At 37.5% G+C, this 24,849-nt stretch overlaps 1 long non-coding RNA gene across 2 annotated transcripts in view; it reads right to left on the bottom strand.

The window, feature by feature from the left end:
- LOC144372412 (uncharacterized) overlaps positions 1-17,808 on the bottom strand; it is a 66,309-nt gene extending 48,501 nt beyond the window's left edge. For both annotated transcript variants that reach the window (XR_013432434.1, XR_013432433.1), the window contains exon 1: positions 17,768-17,808. This is a non-coding gene — a long non-coding RNA (uncharacterized LOC144372412). The remainder of the gene's footprint in view (positions 1-17,767) is intronic.
- Positions 17,809-24,849: the final 7,041 nt, after the last annotated feature.

Raw genomic sequence — 24,849 nt, forward strand, 5'->3', positions numbered from 1 at the left:
TATGAACGCAAGTTTTCTTTTGACTTCAACATTACATTGTACAAACCCTTGCACTTATCAATACTTATGACATTCTAAGTGAGTGAATGAATATAATACACCTTACCATGTCAGACAAATACTAACTTAAATGACAAACTCTCCTATCTTCCTTTCTGCCACTTCTGTATGTCACAACATGAGATAATATGACACAAGTTAATACTTCTTGTCAGAAAGGTACTTGAGGACATGAATAATTTATAGTACCATTTTATAAATATTAATGTATGTTCTGACCTAAAATCTGTTAGTCAACTAACCAAGAGCAAACCAGCAGAGTAGGTATGGGGATTGCACTCATCCAAAAGTATAAACTACTACAGTGAAAAGAAATGTGATTAGAACTTCAAACAACAACAACAACAACAACAAAAATACAGTCCTCTGAAAATACGCACTTTGAAAGATCTAAATTTTTTCATCATTGCAACTGAGCAGTTAACAAGATTAATGAAGCACACTGCACCCCAGAGACAAAGCTTCTGGTAACAGCTAGCACTCCGTGAGCATGAGCCAGGTGCCAGAGAGTGGAGTCAGTGCTTCCCAGGGGTTAAACAGCTTGCTTAAGGACAGAAGCTGAAGGAGGCAGGGCTGAATTCCACAGCGCTATCATCAGGCAGGCAATTCGAGGAAGTGGGAAGTGAGGCGGCCAAGGGCTGGGCAAAGTTCCAAGTTCCAGTGAATGCACAAGACCTGAGCATCGGGACAAAAAGGGGCAGGGACACCATTGACATTCACTCTAGCCAAGTCCATTTCCAGGGAACATGGCCTCCAGGCCCACATTGGATGGTCCCCAGACTGTGGGGACAGGCAGACAGATCCTGCAGCCAAGAAATGAAGCTGCAGGCTCACCTTTGGAACCATCCAAAGAAGAGAAAACCGAACAACATAAACATGATCTCAACTCTTCTGTCCTCCAGGAAAACAGGATTTTTTTTGTTAAGACAAACAATGCCTTCATATACAGCCAGACTTCTGAGGAGCAAATAATGATTTTTAAATGGGTAATAGTCTGTAAGTAGGATTAAGGAATCTTTTCAGGGTAATAACTTTGTTAAATCAGTTAGCAATTGTTTTGTAAGGAATGTTTTTACAAATAGACTTGAACACTTCTGTGAACTTTACCTTAATAATTTATCTAAATTCTTTAAAATAAACCAAGTGGAAGATAATATAAGTAAAAGAGTAATATTCCAACAATTATCTCTCTAACTGATCCTTACTACTGCTCTACAAAGAAATACCCTCCCAAAATATCTTACCTAAAAACCTAAATCTTTAAAGCTGGGAGCAGAGCTAAGTGGTAAGCACATGTCTGGCATGGAGGCCTTGAGTTCAAATCCAGTATTGCAAAATAATACAACAAAACCCTCACAAGAAACCCCAAACCTCTGATTTAAAAGACTTTTGTGTTTTTGTGTTTTTATATAAAGTAAATTTATCTCTGTTTGATCTCATGTGTGCCTACATACTCAAGGAATCTCTTCCTAACTAGTCCTGCCAACAAAGCACAATTTGCCAAAAATATTCAACAAATACTGTTTTGTGCACAGCATACAATTTCCTGTTATCCATTTTTATAATAATTGAAAGTTTGATGTATATGTCTAGAAATTTATTCTTAAAACGCCATTAAATTTATTCTTAAAACACTCTGCTATAATCTGTTAATGAAGGCTACAGATTTTTAAAATCAAAGGAGAACCAGAGAAACAACTTTAGCCTATTAAGAAAACTCAGCTACACAGAGCCTGCCTGATACCTTAACTTGAAAGGCATCAAGTCCCTAAAATTCATCTGCAATTCTCCAGAAAGCAGCAAATGTAAATTAGAGGACAATGAAAAGCAGGATTCATGCCCAAGGGTATGTCAAGAAAGGAACATTAGTAATTTGGTTGAACCTTGATTCACACAGCATTAATTTAGCCCCAAAATGCATGTGAAATAAACCATACAAATAAATATAACAATACAGAATTTTTTTTGAAAATCTTAAAACATGCTTGAAAATGTATTTGCACATTTCTCACAAAATTGGAGTTTCCTTTGTGTAGTACTATAACCTCTAAACCTAACAGACCCAGCTCCAAGTCAATGGGTACTTAGTTTGGAGATCTCAGTGGTGACAGACAAACCAAACCTAAAACCCTATGCTGGCTCTCTCCTGCCTATGAAGTCCCGTCCAACTCCTCACACTGGTAAAAGTGGCCCAGGCCCAGCCCCAGCTGACCTCCAGTTGTTTTCTACTGTGTAGCCAGCACCACATCTTCCCAGATCACAGCATCCTCAGGGGCTTGGCGCTTATATTTCCTCCCCCAGGTGTGTGGAGGGTTCACACTTTCATTCCTTCACATCTAGGATCAGCTTCAACTTCACAAAGAGACTTCCCTGACCACTATAATCCCTGCCCCTTTCTCGGTTTATTTTCCTTCCTAACACTGATCTCCTTTGGCATGTGGTATGCTTTAATAACTTGGTTTGTTTTCTGTACATAAAACTCTAGGTTGGTGGAGATTCATGGTTCAATCTTCTGCACCTGGAACAGGACTCAGTACACAGTAGGTCCTCCAGAAATCAATTCCCTGAGTACCAGTGAGTTCACTGGTATATACTTGCACACAAAGAAATATTCGTGTTTGCTTTGAAATTAAAATCTAACTTGTGTCCTGTGCTTTATCTGGCAACCCTAGCACTCTAATACCTTAACCCAGCTGAAAATATTTCATCTCCCTTATGAACTTTCACCTCCTTCCTCTCTTAAGGCATTGTGGTCCCATGATTACATAGGGGCAATGGTATCATCCCTCCTCTACTGAAGCACACTGAAATCAAACCTCACTTGATGCTTTATCTCCACAAGCTGCTGAGAACTTGTATCTGGTAGGTGTGCTGGTGTGCCCATATTTGTTTGTTGGATTCACAGGGCCTTTGAGCTGAGAACATTCACTCAATAGGCAGGTTCTACATGGTTACAGCCTTTTGTCTGAGAGTAAAATTATCTGCCACCTAAGGTTTGAGTTTCACAAAATATGAATTAGACTCCTAAGCACTCCAACCATCTTTTCTAACATTTTCTCTTCTTGGATGATGGGCTACGCTTACAAGGTGTTTAGGCTGCTCTTGCTCAAAGTGTACATGAGCACTGTTGTGCACTGACTAATCTACATCTATCTGGAAGATTCCTCCCGGCCCCTACCACTGATGCTTTGCAGTTAGTCTGAATTATTAGGCTGGATCTCTGAAGGTTTTGATCTGGTTGGAATGACAGAGCTCTTTTTGTGCAAGCTTCACCAGATTTTCAAGGTTTCCCTCTCTTCTGTCTCGCCCAACTATTTGTCAGCCAGCAGGGGCTGAACATTTCTAGCAATGTGAACCATTTGACTTTCCCTCTATTCCTTATGGCTTTCAGCTTTTTCCCACACTCCCTCATTTTTGCCTCCCAAAAGTGTCAAGGAAGTTTCGGAGGGAGCTGCTGGGAAGCTGTCAGGTTTCTATCCTAGTCCCTATTGTGCCAGTTCCTGGAGCAGATTCCTCTCTCTGTGGCATCGATCGCAGCTGTATCTGTTCTCTGAATCACAGAGACCTGTTATTATCTATCATCCTCTGATGGCTCCCATCCTCCAGTTTCTTGCTGTAGGTTCATACATTTTTTAGCTTTCAGCATTTTTAAAGGGTTCCCCAGAGGGAGAGGAATAAAGCATGAAGGTAATTTTGCTGTCTTGCAAGAGTCCTCGATGCAATCTAAAGTGTTCTGTGAGACCTCTTTTGCCCTAAAATATTCCTTTTTCTTTCTCTTTTTTCCTCCATGCAGCACTGAAGATTGAACCCAGGTCTCATACGTGGTAGGAAAGCACTCTCCCATGGAGCTACATCCCAGACATTAAAAAAAATATATTTCAAGACAGAGTCTCATTAAGTTACTCAGGCTGACCTTGAAATTGCCATTCTCCTGCCTTAGCTGCCCAAGCAGCTAGAATTACAGGTGTCTCCCACCAGAGTGGCTAAATATTTCTTTCTTTTTTTTAAGTTGAATGTGTGTTTTTTTGTTTGTTTGTTTGTTTTTTGAATGTGTGTTTTTTTAATATTTATTTTTTAGTTGTAGTTGGACACAATACATTGATTGATTGATTGATTGTGCTGAGGATCAAACCCAGGGCCTCCCACCTTCTAGGCAAGGGCACTGACTAATATACATCTCTCTGGAAGATAGTTCTAGGCAAGTGCTGTGCTGCTGAGTCACAACCCCAGCCCATGGCTAAATATCTTAAACCAACTAAATCTAGTCATAAAATTTTCACTCCCAAGGAGTAATGACACTTTCTTTAAGAAACTGTTATAAACCATACAATGTTCAGAATATTTGTATGAATCTGTGAATGCTGGTCCTGTACATCTCTTCCCAACTCTGCAACTCTAGATGGTTGACATTGGCAATGATGGTGGTATTTATACCATGGAAACTGGCCAGTGCTTTAAATTGTGCTCCCTCTCACCAATAGAGCCAGTTTACCTGCAGACCTTTAAATATATTGGGAAGGAGATTAAGGTGGGATTAAGCCCTTTTCTGGTTACAGTTAGGACTCATACCTCAGCAAAATTACATTATCAGCCTGGTTGAGGATCCCCTTGGAAGTCAGGGAGTAGAATCTGAGATAATGTGGTAAGATTCAGGACAGAATGATTTCAGTTGAAGAAAATCAGGTCAGAAAGGCCCAGAGCACAGCAACTTCTAAGGGAGCTGTCTGCAAAGAACAATGATAAGAAAGTATTACTAATGGGAGCAGGAGAAGGGCCAAATCCAACTTCAAAGTTAGCTGAGGAGTTTAGAGGGTAAGCTAGGCTGCTGCTTGATGCAGAGATAGAAAGTTTGCTTTCTCTTCCTGGGAGGAATTGACCTTGCTGGAGTTGGGGAGGACCACTTGTTTCACTCTCTTTCTCCTCCCAACAGGGGCCTGACACATATGCTCAACTACCAGGAACAGCAGCAAGTGCAAACACCTGCTGGCCCTACTAATTACCAAAGGCCCCTTCAGGAAGAGGGCTTTAGTTTAACACCTGGGCAGAGGTAGCTGACACTGTTAGAACTACAGAATTTTGGCTTTGCAGTTATTGCAGATTCCTGGATCATTAATCAGAGAAACAGTGCTTAGTACCTGGGAAGAAGGGCCAGAGAGAGAATATTTTCCTTTTGATTAGTGGGTATTTGTTACAAAAAAGAACATAAATAGATTTTCTTAGCTCTCTTGTAAGCAGAGTACGTTGACACTTTAGAAGAGCCTAATGTGAATTCATTTGTATTTAGTGAAAATTTGTTGCCCGAAGTATTAATGAAAGTGCCCTCTTTATAAATGATGACTACACTTTCATTAATATGAAAGACGACCAACTGACTAGGCTTCAAAGATACACTTTTATAAACTTATCATGATTTTCTCTTCCAAAAGTCATGGCCTATGTTATCATTGTTTTTAAGTTATTTGCTTTATTTATTTCTTCATATGATTGTTTTGCCTAGTGTTTCTCATAAACTTATTTGCTGAAATCTTCCAGGAAACCTTTCCTCTAATAAAAGCTCCTGTAAGTCTAACTGCTATGCCCATTGCTGTATTAGGTATATTATCTATTAATTATAGCCAGGGATCTCTCTCTGCTGTAGCAGTTTTGGTTTTGTGGGGAGGGAGGGTCGGAATGCAAGAGAGTTAGGCAAGGGAGATAAGGTGGTGTCAGTGGTAATATAGTGGTGAGACCCTTCTAATTGTGAAAATTTGGTATTGGTGACTTCCTGGTTGGTAACTTCTTTGTTTATGTCTTCCAGTTGCCATGACCAGAGAGGCACAAGAATCAACAGGCATGAGTAAAGAAAAAAAAAATTGAGCGAAGGGAACATTGCAGATCAGCGAGCCTTTCTGTGTCCAATTTGCTCTTGTACTTGGCTTGAGGAACTTGAGAATACCTGTCGGAGTATACTTTTAAAACTGCTTTGATATTTTTAATTTCAATGGACAATTGCAATTATTAATTGGCTGTCCCCTTTGCAGATGCCTGCTATTGGTTACTAGTGTGGTGAGGCAAGTCTCCCTCTCTGTGGTCAGTGATCAAGACCTCACTTCTGTGTTTTTTGTTTCCATGAAGAATTCTACATAAGCTATGAATGTTCTTACAGATCACCTCTGCAAAAGTGAAATAAACATTTTCTAGCTCAATTATTCTGTGAATTGTTTTGATAAAATTGACTCCTATTTTTTATCTTAAGTGTTTTGCATATCTAGCACATAGATCTAGTCTTTCCCCAATTCTGAAAGGCCTATTTCTACTGTGTCCTGTGTTGTTGCATCTTGTCTCCTTTACCTCAATTAATTGCTGATGTCATCTCTTGGCTATTTTCAAAAGGGTGTCTGAGTTGCTTCACTTACTTTATTACATACTAATCCTTATGAAGTCACTATAGACAGACCTACCATTATCACACTATATATGCTGTATATACTGAGGTCTATCATCTATGTTACCTCATGTGAGTCTTCTCTCAAGGCTTCAAGATAGATATTCATTTTACTCCCCATAAGAGGTTCTGAAGCTCAGAGTTTGGACCTAGTATGTTTAAACTTAAATATCTAGTGAATGATAGATACATATTCAAAACCCCTTCAGGTCAACTTCAAAGTCTACATTCCTTCACTAGGTTTTGGTAACTGAGAATTTGCCTTTGGAGGGCTGGATCACAACACTGCTTTCATGCTATTTGGCTATTTGTTCTACTTTCTATTCTCCCTTTCAATTCTAGCATTGTTCAGCCTCTACAAAAATCAAGATTCCTTTTTCTGTATTTCAAATATATAATATTGAGTCAAACTATTTTTATCACTGTGCAAGGCACTGTATGGGATACAAAAATAAATGCATCTGTGGATAACCTTGGGAACTTCTATTTTAATCGTTACAACATGAGCTGGAATAACCTGCATACAGTTGTCTACAGTAGGAGACAGAATAAAAGTATCATTATTGAGCCCATGATAGAAACTTACAAGAAGAAGAAAGCAACCCCAGAAACCTCTCCTCTTTGGATCTTGGTTGATTTGTTTTGTTTGCCATAGTGTTTACAGGGATGGGGAGCAGAGGAAAGGTGATTTTATTGGTTCACTCTCATTGCTATTTTTTTTTAATAATTAGCCTAAGTTTTGGTGAGAAACAAGATTGCAAAAGAGGATCTAGGCAGGGATGGGGCATGCAGATAGTTATTGTATTTTGCTAATACTTTCTCCTTGTAGTGATAGTGGAGAGGGAGAGGGAGGGAGGGAGGAAAGGAAGGAGGGAGGGAGGGAGGGAGGGAGAGAGAGAGAGAGAGAGATCGATCTTACCCTGGTTAAATTTAATCTGACAACCCAAAATCCATTCACTCAATGTAATGGTGAATACATTAAATTATGGAGTTGGGATATACAATGATGAACTGAGATATATATACACACACACTATGGAGAAATAGGCTATCAACATAAATATTCTATGGCAGGAAGTGATAGAAAGGGATAGAAAGGATTTGATTATACAATATAAGAGAAGAAAGAGGCTATTTCCTCCTAGAAGCATCAGTGAAAAGTATAAGAAGATAGGGAAATTTAGTAGGAATAGCCAATCTCCATTAATTGCTAACCATATTCCAAGCTTGTGTTGTCATAAGCCTAAATTGATTCTTGCAAAACTCTGTGAGATAGCTTCTATCATTCTCTCCCCTTCCCTCCTCCTATTTGACCATTAAGAAAAACCACTGCATAGAGAAGTTAAATAACTTGCCAGTAAACAGTTTGCAGTTCAGCTCTAGAGTCTGGCCATTTAACCACACAGTGATAACCCTCAGTGGCTGTGTCCTGGAGGATGAGGGGTGTGGATTTTGCACATGAGAACTAGCAGAGCAAGTAGAGATATAGGAAAAGATGAAAGGAACATGGGGTGTCAGATCACACAATTTAGAAAGAGAGATATACGAAGAGAAGACATTGTAAATAAGAAAATTTTTAACATAAAACTAGGCTAGAATCAGGTCATAAAGGAAATCAAGTCACTTTCTAAAGGGTGAATCTTGACTTTTTATACTTGGCGGGTTTTGAAAGGTCTCATCTTATGACATACGTGGTTTGTAGAAAGACTAATCTGACAGTCACATGCGAGATGAATATGACACTTGCATAGAGGGTAGCAAGACCAGTTAAGGAGATTATAATCAATAACAGAGAACATAACTTGGAGTGAAAGAAGTGACAATGACAATGAGAAATTGCCAAAGAGGCTGTGAGGAATTACAAATGGAAGTGCAACACTGAGAGTTTAGTGATTGAGAAAGAGGAGTCAGAAGAAAAATGTGAGACTTGAGCTTGGGTAATTGTAAGGGTAGGGGTGTTAGCCACCCAGCTCTGAAACAGGAGACCTCAAGGGCTGTGTAACAAATGAAGAAGTTAATTTTGCACATGGAGCTATGTAGACTGAGCTGTTGGCTGGCTGATCTTCTGATAGTAAATATGATAATTAGTTCTGATAGTGTTTGAATGCATTCTATAGGGTATAGCTTTTTAAAAACTGAATCAAAGTCAGGGCCTGAGAGGAAGAGTATACCCCAGGGTTTATGATGAGAACTTTGAACTGGCAGATTTTCTTGAAACTTCTGGGTCTTCCCCTTTATTGGAAGATAGGATCCCTCAATCCCTTTACTCAAAGATATGTAGAAGCCTCAAATAAAATAAATGTTTTATAAAACTATGCTGTTTTTCTCAGGACTTTTCCCAACTTTTCTCCTGGTTGCTGGAGCAATTACCAGGGATCTATCTCAGCAAGACCCAACTGGGAAATTATTGGGACTGTTAAAGGACCTGGATCATCTGTATCAGTGGAGGGTATGTTCAAGAATGGCTCCTGAGAGTTCTGGGTTGATGGGTCAGAATATAAAGCTGGATAATAAAGAACTGTCATTATGGGGGCATTCTCTCATAATACAGCATTTAATCCCTGGAAAGGGTGCACTCTCTCTTTTTCTTCAACGTTCAGGGACACTTTACTACTGAGCTACATCCTTTTTTCTCTCTATTTTTTTTAATTATTGAGATAGTGTCTCAGTTAGTTGAGGAGGCTGGCCTCAAACTTGCCTTAGCATCCTGAGTAACTGGGATCATTGGTATGTGACACTATGACCAGCCCCAGGGTATGATTTATTTTATGTTGCTGGGGTAGATATCCAGAAGCTTGGAAGAAGTGATGGTCCTCATGAAATGAAGTAGAAATGTCAAAACAGACTGTAGAAGAAGGGTTCAAGCAGACACAGAGAAGTAGTCATGCTAAGGTCTCTTTAAAATGAAAGAACAGTGAACTCACAGGATGACTGTATTCTTTGGGAGGCCCAGGGGATATTCTGTTGAGGTGATAAGAGATGCACTGTGAGGGGGACCTTGGCATTATTAAGAAGCTTAGTAGCCACTTCTTTCTGCAGGCTGAGCTAACAGCAGGAGTTGCTGCTACAGAACTGAACTACCGAGTAGTGTTGGTAAACAAAACATCTGGGATTCTTGTTTAAAAAACAGAAAAAAAAAACATTTTTTTCCTTCCACAATTCTTTGACTTGCTCTTTGTTTTATTTGCTATTTAAATATCTTCCAAGGGTGTGTGCTTCCAGGAGTGCAAGATATTTCCAGGGTAAGAGTATACCCTTGAATTAGGAAGACTTCTCAAGAGAAATAGAATCAATAATATTGATTGATTGATTGGAATTGGCTGAGGTGATTATGGGGGCTAAGTCTCACAGTTTGCACGAAGCTGGAGATTCAGGAGGCCTGTTGTGTAGTTCCAATCTGAGTCCATGTTCAAAGGCATAAGATGACTGGTCTTTTAGCTAGAAGACACCAGATACAGAGAGTGAAGGCTCCATTACTCAGTCTTTCTATTGAATTCACTCCTTTAGTGAAATGAAAGAGGACCACTCACTTTGGGGAGGAAAATCAGTTTACTGATTTAAAAGTTGATCTCATCAGGAAGCACCCTCACAGGCACACCCAGGATAATTTTAAATCAAATATCTGTGCACCCTGTGGCCTGATCAAGTTGACACATTAAAATTAACCATCAAAGAGCTATAGATAGCAAGTACTCTGGAAATTTTAGTAAGATACTTGTGTTGCAGAGAGTGGAAGGCATAACATAATACATTCAGGGCCCACCAAATGAATAAGAAAATAGGATAATACTTAGTAAGCCTCTTCAGGTTTTGGAGTTAGCACATTCTGCACTTTAGATACTGCTGCAACCATATTGCAGGTGATGTGAAAGATAGCTAAATTTGTGTGGGGCTAAGAGCAAAAAAGTATTCCATTGCACATTGAGGCTGTAGCACAGGTGAACCTGCTGTTTGACCAAATGATCAGGCAGACTTCACAGTATTAGAGATGTCTGTGGGTGGGGCTAAAGAAGGCTGCACTGAAGCCTGGGCCAAGCCCCAGATAGGAGAGTTTAGAATAGATCCCTAGGATCCTTGAAAAAACACGTTCCTTCTGCAGCAGATAAATATGTATCACTTGGAAAAAAACCCGATACTGTTTTGCTAACCCCCTAGCAGAGGACATTAAACGATTGGTCAGAACTGGCTATTATAAGGTAAGTGCTATCAGAATCACCAAATTGGGCTTCTCAGTAATCCATGTGAATGGAAGTAGTTCATCTGCTATTAGTCTTGAATAGGTTAGAGGGTGGGTTTCACATATATGTTGGATACAGTCCTTTGCCAGATATGTGTTTTGTAAATGTGTTTTCCCAGTCTGTGGCTAGCCTTTTCCTCTTGACAGTGTGTTTTACAGAGCAACTTTTAACTTTTTAAAATTATAATTTTAACTACGTCAGCTTATTGATTTCTTTGTATCTAAGAAATCATCACAGCACCCAAATTTGTCTAGGGTTTTGTCTATGTCATCTTCTACGAGTTTTGTGTTTTGTACCTAGGTCTATATGATCCATTTTGAGTTACTGTTTTGTAAAGAGCCTGTCCTTTTCAATTTTTATTTTGGCTTATACTTTATTTCTCTTTTATGCTGCTGTAAAGAATTAGGAGACTTATTTTGTTAACATAAATCTATACATATTTGCAACTAGCCTTTGCCTTCCAGTTTTAATCAACCAGGTAATTAGAGGAGCCCCCTAAGTTGCTTAAAGATACCACTTAGAGTGAAAGTTTGCTTACTGAACAATTAACAATTAAACCACAGATGGTTAATATAGTTTCCAATGTGCCAAACACTTATTAATGATAATGATGGATTTATATTTTTAAAGCTTTTCTTTTAAATTTATAATACACTCTACACATCTCAGTTTTTTTTTTTTTTTTTTTTTGCCCCTAATAGACTAAGCCCAAGAATAAAAATTTGTGTGCATTTGGTGGAAGGAATAATGAGATTTTTCTCCCTGTGGTGTGGATGAAATAAATCATGTCTACAATGCTTTGTGGAGTTCATGGTTGATGCTAGATGACTCTTGGTCTGTGTTCAGTATGTGTAGATGCTCAAAAAAAAAAAAGAAAAAAGGCAATAAAATAAAAAATAATCACAATACAGAAACAAGAAAAATTGGCAACACATTTTTAATGGAAAAATAATTTGATACTAAGCTAAGGAACGAAACAATGCTGTGCACAGAGTGATGGTTAATTCAATGCATTAATTTGTTGGGTTACGAGATTGCCAGATTTGTTCAAACATTATTTTGGGGGTTTCTGTGAAAGTATTTTTGGTTAAGATTAGCATTTAAATTTATAGACTGTGTAAAGATTATTGCCCTGCCTAATGTGGGTGGTCTTCATCTAATCAATTGAAGGCCTGATTAGGACAAAAAGGTTCAGCCTTCAACTAGTGGAAAACACTTTTTTTCTGTCTGACTACTTCAAACTGGGATGTTAATTTTTTTTCTACTTTCAGACTCAAACGGAAATATGAATTCTTCTTGGATCTTGAGCCTGCTGTTTTTGGTAACTGTACTATCGCTGGCTTTCCTGGTCGTAGGCTTTCAGGTTCAGGCTATAATCCCACTATCAGCTCTCCTGGGTCTCCAGCTTGCTGACTCACCCTGCAGCTCTTGAACTTTCCAGTCTGCATAATCTCATGAACGCTTCCTTAAAAATCAATTCCTCTGTATATATCCTGTTCTGTTTCTCTAGAGAATCCTGGTGAATACACATGGGTTTGTTTGCTAGTCTTTCAACAAAAATGGCTATATTTACTTTGAAATGTATGAAATTTGCCAATTGATAATTAAAGAAAGCTCATTACCAGGCAAATACAAAAAAATCATTTCCCTTTGAAAGATAATATTTACATTATAGAAACACTGAAAAAGAATCTAGTAAACTAATAAAAACAAAAATGCAAATTACTTGCAGCTAATTGGTTGTGTCTTCAAATACATTCTAAATTATTAATTTACTAAAGAGTAAATATCTCTCTTTAAATATAATGTTACTATGGTTAACATAAAAATTATAATGTTTTATTTTTCTTTAGTGTAATTGTATTAAAAGTTTGTTGAGGGGGAAATAGAAGAAAAGCCAAAGAATTCAAATTTTCTCTGAACTTCTAAACTTTTTTTGAACCATTAACTACTTGTTCAATTCCCAATCTCTGTATGCAGTTAAATAACCAAGTTGAAGGTGTTCATATTAGACTGTAAATTCCAACATATTATCACTTGTGCTTTATTCGCTGTGGCATTTCAAGTACTTTATTTTTTTTTAAAAAAACTTTAAGGCATAATATTATTTAGAGAAGATCTAGATTCACAACAAACCTAAGAGGAAGATATGGAGATTTCTCATAACATCCTTTGCCTTTCTCTGTCTTCCCTGTTAAACAATATCCCCCACCAAAACTGATGAAGCTATTAAAACTGATGAAGCTACATCGCTACATCATTATCACCTGAAGTCCACCATTTATATGAGGGATAACTCTTGGTGCTATATATTTTATGGGTTTGGACAAATTTAAAATAACGTTGTATTATCATAGAGTGGTGATGGGCCCTAAATCCTGGGCTTCACCTGTTGATTTTCCCTCTCTCTAATCCCCAGCAACCAGTGACTATTTTTTTTACTGTCTCCATAGTTTTCCCAATTTTTAAATAAATTTCTGGCACAGGGATATTAAAAAAGTACTTATCAAGGTAACTGACAGTTTCCAGTTTGATAATTAATGATAAGAACCCATTTTACACCATAACTGGCACAGTTGACCAATCTTTTTCCTTTCTGAAATGCTTCTTTTTTGGTTTAACATTATTTTCTTTCTTGTTTACTGGGTGTTTCTTCCCAATGTTCTGGATTCTTGACCTCATTGTAATACTCTGAAGGCCTCCATACTTGGTCCTCCATTTTCCCCTTGGATAATGACTAATCCCATTGTTTGAAATACTATCCAGATGTTGAGACTCCAGATTTTTTTCTCTAGATCTTAACTTTATCCTGAGGCCCAGACTTATATTCTTTTCCAGCTTTACTCAAGTATGATTGACAAATGAAAATCGTATGTATTTGAACATCTCCCATTTCCCCCAGCACCAGCCCCTGTTACCACCATTTTGTTCTCCTTTTGTATGATTTTTTCTCCAGATGGCATATTGTAGTGAGGGCACACAGTATTTGTGTTTCTGTACATAGCTTATTTCACTTAGGATAAACTTCTCCAGGTTCATCTATATTGTCATCAATGGCAGGATATCCTTCTCTTTGAAGGATGAATAATATTTTATATCTACATCATGGTATGGTTTAGATAGTAGGTGTCCCCAAAAGCACAGGTGTGAGACAATGCAAGAATATTCACAGGTGAAATGATTGGTTTAGGAGAGCCTTAACCCAATCAGTGAATTAACTCCTTAACAGGGATTAATGGAGTGTTAACTGTAGGCTGGTAAGGTGTAGCTGGAAGACATGTGTTCCTGGGTTTCAAGTCTTTGGGGTCTATATTTGGTGAGCTGAATTTAGTCTATCAGTGCTTCCTGATCATCATGTGAGATGATTGCCTTCACCACACACTTCTGCCATAATGTTCTGCCTTACCTCAATCCTGGAGGAATGGAGCTGGCTATCTGTGGACTGAGACCTCTGAATGAGCCCCCAAATAAACGTTTTCTCCTCTAAAATTGCTCTTATCAGGTCTTTTAGTCACAGCAGTGAAAAAGCTGACTAAAACACTTCACCATTTATTTATTGATCCACTGATGTTTACTTAGTTTGATTCCATTTCTTGGCTATTCTGAATGATACTGCAGTGAGCAAGAAAGCACAGCTGTCTCCTCAACACACTGACCTCATTTCCTTTGGATATACCCAGAAGCAGGATTTCTGGATCATGTGATGGTTCAATTTTTAACTTTTTGAGGAGCTTCCATACAATTTCCCAATAGCCACACCAATTTACATCCCCACCAAAAAGGCTTTCTCTCTTCCATATCATTCCAATGCTTGTTATCTTATGCAATAAGATGAATGAAAGTATTATGTTAAAGAGGCCAGAAGGTGACACATTGTATACTTACATGAGGCAATTTATTTGGTAGCCTTTTTGATTCCATTTATATGGCAAATTGTAGTGATTTCTAGTGGCTTGTGCAGGGGAAGACACTGACTGCAAAAATGGCATGAGGCAACTTTTTGGAGTGATGGAAATATTTTATATCTTAATTGTGGCAGTGGAGTGGTGTTTACAAGATTATATACATTTGACAAAATTCATCACATCACATCCATACAGTGTGTGATAATTTTTTCATGTGTGCAAATTATTCTTCAATAAACTTGAATTAAAATCCTCCTCAGGGGCTGGGATTGTGGCTCAGTGGCAGAATGCTTGCCTAGCACGTGTAAAGCACTGGGTTCAATCCACTGTGTGTATAATATATATTACACATAAATTTTAAAAATTATATATTTTTATAATTTTTAAAATATATATAATTTTAAAAAATCCTTTCTCAGATGTCTTCTCATTGCAATTAGATAGATTCAAAATACTTTTTCTTCTATTTGCCCTAACTCTTTGGTGTGCCTGAAAAATTCTTTCTCTAGGTATTTGAATGGCTGACTACATTTAGTTCAGAAGTCAATCTGTCAGAATCTTTTCCTCTAAGGAAAGTTTAAAGGTTCTTTCCTCTCCTTCAAGTCGAACTCTATCCCATTCATTGTCTTACACAGTTAGCACTTTTGTGTCTAAAATCGTTCTTCCCTCTCCTTCAAGTCCTACTCTATCCTATTTTCCTGTTTTATGTACTTAACACTACTCAAATGGTCTTACAGGTGCATTTATTTTCGTCTCCCTGCCCCCTGTCCTCATTCATCTGCAAAGGACAGTAGGGGAATGGAAACTGTCAATTGGATTCACTGCTGATTCTCCCAAAGGCATATTGTAGGCGCTGAATGAACAAATGAATAGCAGGTGACTGGATGACTGACTAACTGAAATTTAAACCAGAATTGTAAAACACTGGCACTTCTGTTTAATTGAAGCATTATGGTGCTAAGAATGTGGATCGATGATCATAATGGAGTATCTACTTAAAACATACACATCCATCATAGGCATTTGTTAAGGTCTTTCCATGTGAATGGCACTGAGTTATATGTGGAGGTCAATTATTTTGAAGGAAACAGTCTGTCAATCATTTTCACCCAATTTTTCGAACTTTCTTTGAAGAATTTCAGGGAAAAAGTCTCTTAGTTCTAACATCTGTGAGAAGCTTGTGGAGAGTGTGAGAGTAAGTCATATTTTTCCATTTGTTAGGAGTGTTTATAGATTCTTTGATAGATTTAAGAAATTTTGAAAACATGTATTATTTTCTGTAACAAATCACAATTAACATAGTAAAAACATATGTTGCTTTTGTAGGTGTATTTTAAAAAATAATAATATCCCCAACTCTATTTTTAGAAACATGAAGGGTGGCACTGCATTGGATATCTAAAAGTATGAGTAACTGGGCAGAAAACAATCACTTCACTGATGTTTAACCTGGTGACCATTTTGAGAAATGCTTATTAAAATGTTACAAATGTGTGGTATATAGTGGTTTGATATGAAGTGTCCTCTAAAAGTTTATGTGTGTGACAATGCAAGGATGTTCAGAGGTGAAATGATTAGATCATGAGAACTATAACCTAATCAGTGGATTAATCCACTGATATGGATTGACTGCATGGTAACAGTAAGCACCCTCTTCTTTTAGAATGCACCCCCTTCTTTTTGATTGCTTTCCTCCTCCATGCCCTTCCACCGTGATGTTCTGCCTTACCTTAGGCCCAGCTGTCTACGGACTGAGACCTCTGAAACTATAAGCCAAAATGCACTTTTCATTCTCTCATTATTCTTGCCAGATCTCTGGTCATAAGAATGGAAAAGCTAACTAAAATTATATACACATATATATAGAATGTGGGGTGTGTTTGTGTATTTATATCTGGTTTAGTTTTTTTTTTGAGAGGCTGCGAATCAAACCTAGGTCCTTGCACATGCTAAACATGTGCTTTGCCACTGAGCCACATCTCCATCTCTGAGCTTGTAGATTTTCATATGTAAAGAAATCTGAACCCAGACTACCTATGGGAACATAAGAGCAGTTAATAAGAAACACATACACACACACACAGCAACACAGAACTGTTCTTTATGGTGGCTATGATCTAGAACTTATTCTAGTATTTTATATTATTTTTTTGTCTTTTTATATTTTATTTTTGAAGAGCTTATCAGACCAAAAAAAATCAAGGAGGAAAAACCCTCTTCATGGATTCAGCATTGTGCTTCAGGGGCCCAAATGATTCACTGCAGTGACACCTCTCCCTTCTGGACAGTAATAGTGAGGTGGAAGCAGGGGATGCAGATGTGGATGTGACAGCAGTTTACGATGCTGTTTGTCACCTCTGCTTCAGACCCTCTCATTCCCCTTCTTCTCAGAAGTGAATAACATATTCTTAGTATATACTTAGTGACAGTGAAAATCAAACATTCCTGCGAATTATGTTTTATTTAAGTAGCACCAGATCAAGTGAAGTTACAGTAATTCTGCTGCTTCACTTATTAAATGGCATAAGTTTATTAAAATGTTCAAAGTGTCAAGTCCCAATCTTGGGACTAGGGTGTAGCTCAGTGGAAAAAATGTTAGTATAGCATGCCTGAGACCCAGGTTTGATCCCTAGAAGCTAAAAAATAATCCTAATCTTAAATATTTTGCTATAATTTCTATTTCCCTGTTAGCTAGAATGTCTGGAATTTAGCTGTATTTAGTGTCACTAGGAGACCAGTACATGGTTTCATTTAATAAGTAAAATTATTATTTTGTAACTGGTAGACATAATTTTCATTTCTTTCATTGTGAATGATAAAACAGTATGTACTTACTTTGTACTTCCTTTTTCATTTCCTATTTTATTTGATTTTCAATTCCACATATACTCGATATAATAAATCTAGAGTGCCACTATATACTTTATATTGAACCCTTTCTAAGGGATGTTTTAAACATCCTGTTGTCTAGTATTCTTTGATATAGAAATTATAGTAAAAGTAATACTTTTGTGACCCACTTCAAACAATTATCTCCTTTTTCCTGAACTCTTTTAAGTACTAAACATTTTATTCTTAGCACCCCCCAAAATACCTTGGTTTGTTAGGCCACCTCTCTGGAGTAGGCATTGCTTACTTACTTTTGCTTCTTGACTTTGACCAGAGGAGTTCTTTAAACTCTGCGGTTAGGAAGAAAACATAAAGGTTATTTGAACATGACACAGCAGAATGAAAACCATATACAGTATCTTACTCGTTCATCTCAAAGGAGTAACTAGGGCAACAAGAGAATGAGGAACATAAGAAAAATAGGTCTTACTTGCTGTCCATTTGCAACCTGGTGGGTACCAGAGTAGAGGCTTTCAAATAAAGTAAAGTAAGTCCCACTGTGAGACACACAATAGCTAGTTTCCTGTTCTCAGGTTCAATAGTTAGAAAATGCCAAAGCTGGTATCTGAGCCAACTCTGCTCAGACTAGTGCACTACAATACCTCCACTTCAGGAGATGTCTGTATGATGTACAATCACATCTTTGTACTAATATTTTTGTATATTTTCTGGTTGGGCTAGGATTTGTGTCTTTGTTTAAATGACTCTGGTCTAGGGTTATGTTCAGTGTGTCTTAAACCATTCTTGTCTGGTGCTGTCTAATATGGGGCTGATCTGTTCTCTATATCAGGGTCTTTATAATTAATTGCAAAAAATCATCAGTCTATTTATTGGTCTACAGTAACTAGAAATCCAGGTTATAAATATGCTGCTGACAGTCTTGTTGAAAGGATGCAGCCCTCCTGAACTTTCTTCCTGTAACCTAAAGGCCTCCAGGTATTTAGCACTCTGGGAGTAATGTAACTGAGGGCTTTCAGGTCCTGAATTTCTGTTTCTGGGCTCTTTGCTTGCTGCCTTCGTGGTCAACATTCTCTTGCTTGAGGGGCTGGGGAGATTTTTTGAAGAAACAGGCACTCCTGAACACTGGGTCAGAGCTGAAAACAAATAGTTGTCATACTTCTTAGGAAGTATCACGGGAAGTATGCAGTTAAATCCCTTGTCTGGGTAATAACAGTTCTGGTTTCTATGCTTGAATCATTTTATGTCCAAGAATCATGTCAATGTTGGTTTTAAAATATGCATGACATCCAAACTGGTTGTCTAAAATTTTTCCATTGAAAGTGTTTTTCTTAACTAAATATTTCAGCATTTCCCCTCACATAGACAACAAAAAATGAGAAACTGAAGCTTATTATGAAAATAAACATTTAGACATCATCTGAAAAATCAAGATTAAATTCAAACCGATACAGTGAATAATACTTTGCTTTTTTGACAGACCTCCAAAAATTCATTTTTGACACATTCTGTCCGTATATTCCAATTTACTAATTATAACTCAATTTAAAAATTTTTTAAAGACTGCCTGCTATCTGCTTTGTCCATGAGAGTATTCCCTAACCCTCTAACCCTAACCCCCAACCCTAACCCTGAATCCTAAACCCTAACCCTAACCCCTAAACCCTATCCCCTAAACCCTAACCCCGACCTCTGACCCCTGACCCTAACCCCTAACCCTAAACCTAACAATAACCCTAACCCTAAAACCCTAACCCTAACCATAAAATCCTAACCCAAAAACCCTAACCCTAACCCTAAAACCCTAACCCCAAAACCCTAACCCTAACCCAAAAACCCTAACCCAAAACCCTAACCCTAACCCTAAAACCCTAACCCCAAAACCCTAACCCTAACCCAAAAACCCTAACCCAAAACCCTAACCCTAACCCTAAAACCCTAACCCCAAAACTCTAACCCTAAAACCCTCACCCTCATCCGAACCCTCACCCCTAACCCCTACACCCTCAATCTAAACCTTAAAGCTAAATCTAACCCCAAACCCTCACCCTCACCCTAAACCCTAACCCCAACCCCATCCCTAACCAACCCTAAGCCTTAGCCCTTGTCCCAGCCCCTAACCCCTAGCCCTAGCCCCAACCCCAACCCTAACCCATAACCTTAGCCCTAGCCCCAGCCCCTAACCGATAACCCCTAACCCTAACCCCAATCCCAACCCTACCCCTACCCCTAACCCTAAACCCTAACAACCCTAACCCTAAACCTTAAACCCTAACCCTAAACCCTAACAACCCTAACACTAACACTAACCTGAAACCCTAACCTCTAACCCCAAACCCTAACCCCTAACCCTAAACCCAAACCCTAACCCCAAACCCAAACCCATAACCCCCAACCCAACCCCAACCCCTAAACCCTAACCCTAAAACCTAATCCCACCCCTCATCCTCACCCTCACCCTCAACTTAACCCTAACCAACCCTAACCCTAACACTAAACCCTAAACCTAACTCTAAACCTAACCCTAACCACCAAAACCACCCTAACCCTAAAATCCCTAACCCTAAACCCCTAACCCAACCCCAACCCTAACCCCGAACCCTAACACTAACCCTAAACACGACCCCTGACCCTAACGCCTAACACTAACCCTAACAATAACCCTAACCCTAAAACCCTAACCCTAACCCTAAAACCCTCACCCTCATTTCTCAACCCAAAACCCTAACCCCTACACCTTCACCCTAAACCCTAAACCTAACCCTAACCCCAAACCCTCACCCCACTCCTCACCCTAAACCCTAAACCCAACCCCAACCCTAAGCCCTAGCCCTAGCCACAGCCCCTAACCCCTAGCCCTAACCTCAACCCCAACCCTAACCCCTAACCCTAACCCTAGCCCCAACCCCTAACTCTAACCCTCTAACCCTAATACCCTAACCCTAACCTTAACCCTAAACCTAACCCCAACCCTAAACCTACCCCTACCCCTAAACCCTAACAACCCTAACCCTAAACCCTAACAACCCTAACCCTAACCCTAACAACCCTAAACCCTAACCCCACCCCTCACCCTAATCCTAACCAACCCTAACCCTAAACCCTAACCCCCTAACCCTAACCCCCTAACCCTAACCCCCTAACCCTAACCCTAACCCCCAACCCTAACCCTAACCACCCTAACCCTAACACCCTAACCCCCACCCCCTAACCCTTAACCCTTAACCCTAACAATTTTCTCCATTAAATTTCCTCCTGATCAATAAAGATAATTAGAAATGCAATCTCGCATAGGCTTAAGACAAAAATAAAACCAATACAATTTTATGAAAAGTCTAATTACCTCTACATAACTCTTCACAACAGGGTCCCAAACTCCAGGAGTTTTAATCAATCCACAAATATTTACAGATGTCTTTCAGCTGTCACTGAGCATACTTTGAGTTGCTGAACTGTATGCATAATCATTTTCATCTGCCCGAAGAGAAAATATTTTTTAAAGTCATTTGGTGAAGGCCAAGAGTTCAATACCCAGCATCACAAAAAAACAAAAAAGAGAGAGAAAAGTCGTTTAGTATTGAGAACTTCTGTTAAGACAATAGTAAACTGAGCTATTGTTAAAAGAATAATACATCATGCTCAAGTGGGATCTACTCTAGGAATGCAAGGTTGGCTTAACAACTGAAAATCTATTAATGTAAATAAAGATCTACTGATCTAAACCAAATCAGCAGACCAAAGAACAAAAACTACATGATCATCTTGTGACCATGGACAATCTAGGAACTTTCCACAATCTGATTAAACAGTATCTATGAAAAACCCACAGTAAACATGAAATTTAATAGTGATAGATTGGATGCTTTTTTCCCTAAAATCAAGAACAAGATAAGAATGTCCCCTCTCACTATTTCTATTCATTATACTGGAGGTTTTAGCAAAGGCTTTCAGCAAATTATAGAAAAAAACGTCTAGACTGAAAAGGAAAACTATATTTTCTGTCTAGAAAATTCTAAAATTCCATTAAAATTTATTAGAATTAATAAATGAATTCATCAATGTTGCCAGGTACAAGATAAATACAAAAAAATTAAATTTACAATGAAGAAGCAAACAATGAAATTAGGAAAACAATGCCATTTGTAAAAGCATCAAAAACTAAAAATAAAAGATGTAAGTTTTATGAAAGAGATGAAAAGTTCCATCTGAAAAGTAATATTGTTGAAACAAATTTCAAAAGACCCAAATAAATATAAAGACACCTCAGATACACAGGTTGGAAGACCACTATTGTTAAACTAGTCTACAGAGTCCTATAATTCCTATCAAAACCACAGGTAATCTTTTTGTATAAATGGACAAGCTAACTATAATTTATATGAAAATCCCAGGGACTGAGAATAGAATACAAAAATTTTTAAAAGAACAAAGTTGGAAGATTTATTTATTACAAAGCTACAGTAAGCAAGACAGTATGATATAGGTGTAAGGAGGAAAATACATAGATCAATGACAGAAAATTGAGTGTAGAGAAACAACACCTTCATGTTTATGGTATCTGATTTTCAAGAAGGGTACCAAGACAATTCAGTAAGAAAATACTTGTTTTCAACAACTATGTTGGCACAACTGGACATTCACATGCATAATAATTTAGTTAGATTGTTTCCTAACTCATATCACACACAAGAGTTAACTCAAAATAGATTAAAGACCTAAATGCTAGAGTTAAAATTATAAAACTCTTGTAAGTGAAAATCTTTGTGTCTTTGAAGTGGGCAATGGTTTCTTGGATATGCCATCAAAACCATAAGCAACAAAAGCAAAAGCACATAATTGGACTTCATCAAAATAAAAAAAAATTGTGTGTTTCAAAGGACATCAGCAAGCAAGTAAAAAGGCAAACTACAGAATAGGAGAAAATATCTCCTATTAAGAGACTTCTGTCTAGAACATATAAAGAACTCATGACCCAATAACTAAAAATTAATGGTTTAATCAAAGTGTATGCAAAGATAAAAATTATTCCAAAGGCATACAAATGGCTCACAGGCACATAAAAAGAGCTCAACATAATTAGTCCCTATAGAAATGCAAATTAAAATCACAGATACCATGGACTTTAGTACCCTTCCATTGATAATGGTGGTAATTTAAAATAGTGCAGCTATTTTGGAAAACAATCTAGTGCTCCTTCCAAAGGTTAAACATAGTTATATAATCCAGAAATCTCAGTCTTAGGAACATATTCAAGAAAAATAAAACTGTACATAAATATTCACAGCAATATTATTCAAAAAGTAGAAACCACCCAAATGTCTATCAATTGATAAACGTGGAATGATTAAATGTGGTATCTCTATACAATGGCATGTTATTTAACAACAAAAAGGAATGAAATACAGTTACTTGCAACCTTAAAATCATTATGCTAAGTGAGCACATATTGTACAAATGGTTCCACTTGCATGAGATTCCCAGAATAAATAAATCTCTAAAGATATAAAGTAGATTAGTGGTTGCCTAGAAGCTTACGAAGAAATGGAGAGTTCAGGGTTTCTTTCTGAGGTGATGAAAATGTTCCAAATTTAATTGTGGTAAAGATTACTGGGCAACTCTATAAATATATTAAAAACTATATGCTTTAAGTGGGTATGTTTATGTGGCATATAAACTATATTCTCAATTTTCAATAAAGCTATTATTTTTTTTAAATATGATACCACTATACCCAATAAACTAACAGATATAAAAAAATTCTGAAATTAACAAATGTTAAGGAACATATTGACAAAAGAAAACCCTAATCAGATTACCAGTGGAATATAAATTGGCACTACTTTGGAAAGAGTTTAGCATATTATATATTGCCATGGTTTTTGTTGCCCAAAGACACACTATGATTACTGGCTTGGGCCTCAGTGTGGTACTATGGGAGATGAAAACAGTGGGGGATGGAGCTTTGTGGGAGGTCCTCAGGTCCTCAGGCTAATTCTCATGTAGCCTCCTGTGTTCTAACAAGAGGATTGTTAGAACAGAAACAGCCTGGCTCCACCCTCCTTTTCTGTGGCACTCATATTCAAGATGTGACCACTTGCTTCTACCTACTGTAGAGCCACCCAATCTTGGACACTGAATCTCCAAAACTATGAACTTAAATAAACCTTTTCTCTTTGTAAAGTTAGCTTCCTAAGGTATTTCATACATTGACAAAGATGCATATACTTTATGACAATTCTACTCCTAGCAATGCATGCTTATGAAGGGTTAATTTCAAAGGAGCATTAAACTATAATACACTAAAGGCCATCAATAACAGAAAGAATAATTAGTGCGATAACATACATTTTTTAGCAGTAAAAATAAACTAGAGTTATATTCAACAATACAATTGTCTTAAACCAATGTTGAATAAAATATGCAAGGCCCCAAAAATAAACACAGTAAAAAAATTATATATAGCCAAGAAATTCACATATAAGCAAAACCAATTTTGTTTACCATTTAAAGAAAAGCAAGAGAATGAAAACCCTAAAAGACCTTACAATGATTTTCGTGATACAGAATGGGATGAAGTATGATCAGGAAAGCATACATAGAAAACTTTTACATTAAGGTGACAGCAATGCTGTGTTCCTTAATCTGGATAGTAGTTAGAGGAATGCAACTTTAAATTTATGCATTACAGCACTCATTTATTTCATATGTTTTTCTTGTCTACATTATATTCCATAACATTAAGGTTTAAACAGCAACAACTAGTAGAAGCATAACATAATACCACAATAAAAACAGGTGTTGATATTCTTTTCTAAGTGAACCAATATGGACTCCATATTGCTTTATACAGTATCTCACCTTCATCTCTTATAGCCAGAGAACAAAATGTCAGTTGCATAAAAGTACTGAATCTAGTCATGAGAGTGACAGTCTAAATGTCATATTACAATTGCTTTAGTCAAATATTTGCTCAAGATTTTTCTAACCATGTGTAATAAAAAAAGTAAATAATGATTGTAAAACTCACCTAATAAATTAATATCAACAAGCCTTTTTAAAAGGAAAATTTATACCAGAAATGACAGCAAGGTTAAAATAGAGGAAAAAAGAAAATTATATCAGAAATGATAGCAAAGTTAAAAGAAATAGAAGACAAACACGTGACATCAAAAGATGGCTTAATCTAAATAAGAAGATACAGCATAAAATATACCTGAAAAAACTTAGAACAATTAAAAAGCAAGAGATGAAAAGCCAAATGACATAGGCTGAACAGGCAGCTGATATAGAAGGTTTAAAGTATTATGAATCAGGTGCCAGGGCAGGTTTTGAAGAATCTTAAAGGACAGAGGGTATGATAGATGAAGAAACTGCA

The sequence above is a fragment of the Ictidomys tridecemlineatus genome, unplaced genomic scaffold, assembly GCF_052094955.1.
Source record: "Ictidomys tridecemlineatus isolate mIctTri1 unplaced genomic scaffold, mIctTri1.hap1 Scaffold_102, whole genome shotgun sequence".
NCBI lineage: Eukaryota > Metazoa > Chordata > Mammalia > Rodentia > Sciuridae > Ictidomys > Ictidomys tridecemlineatus.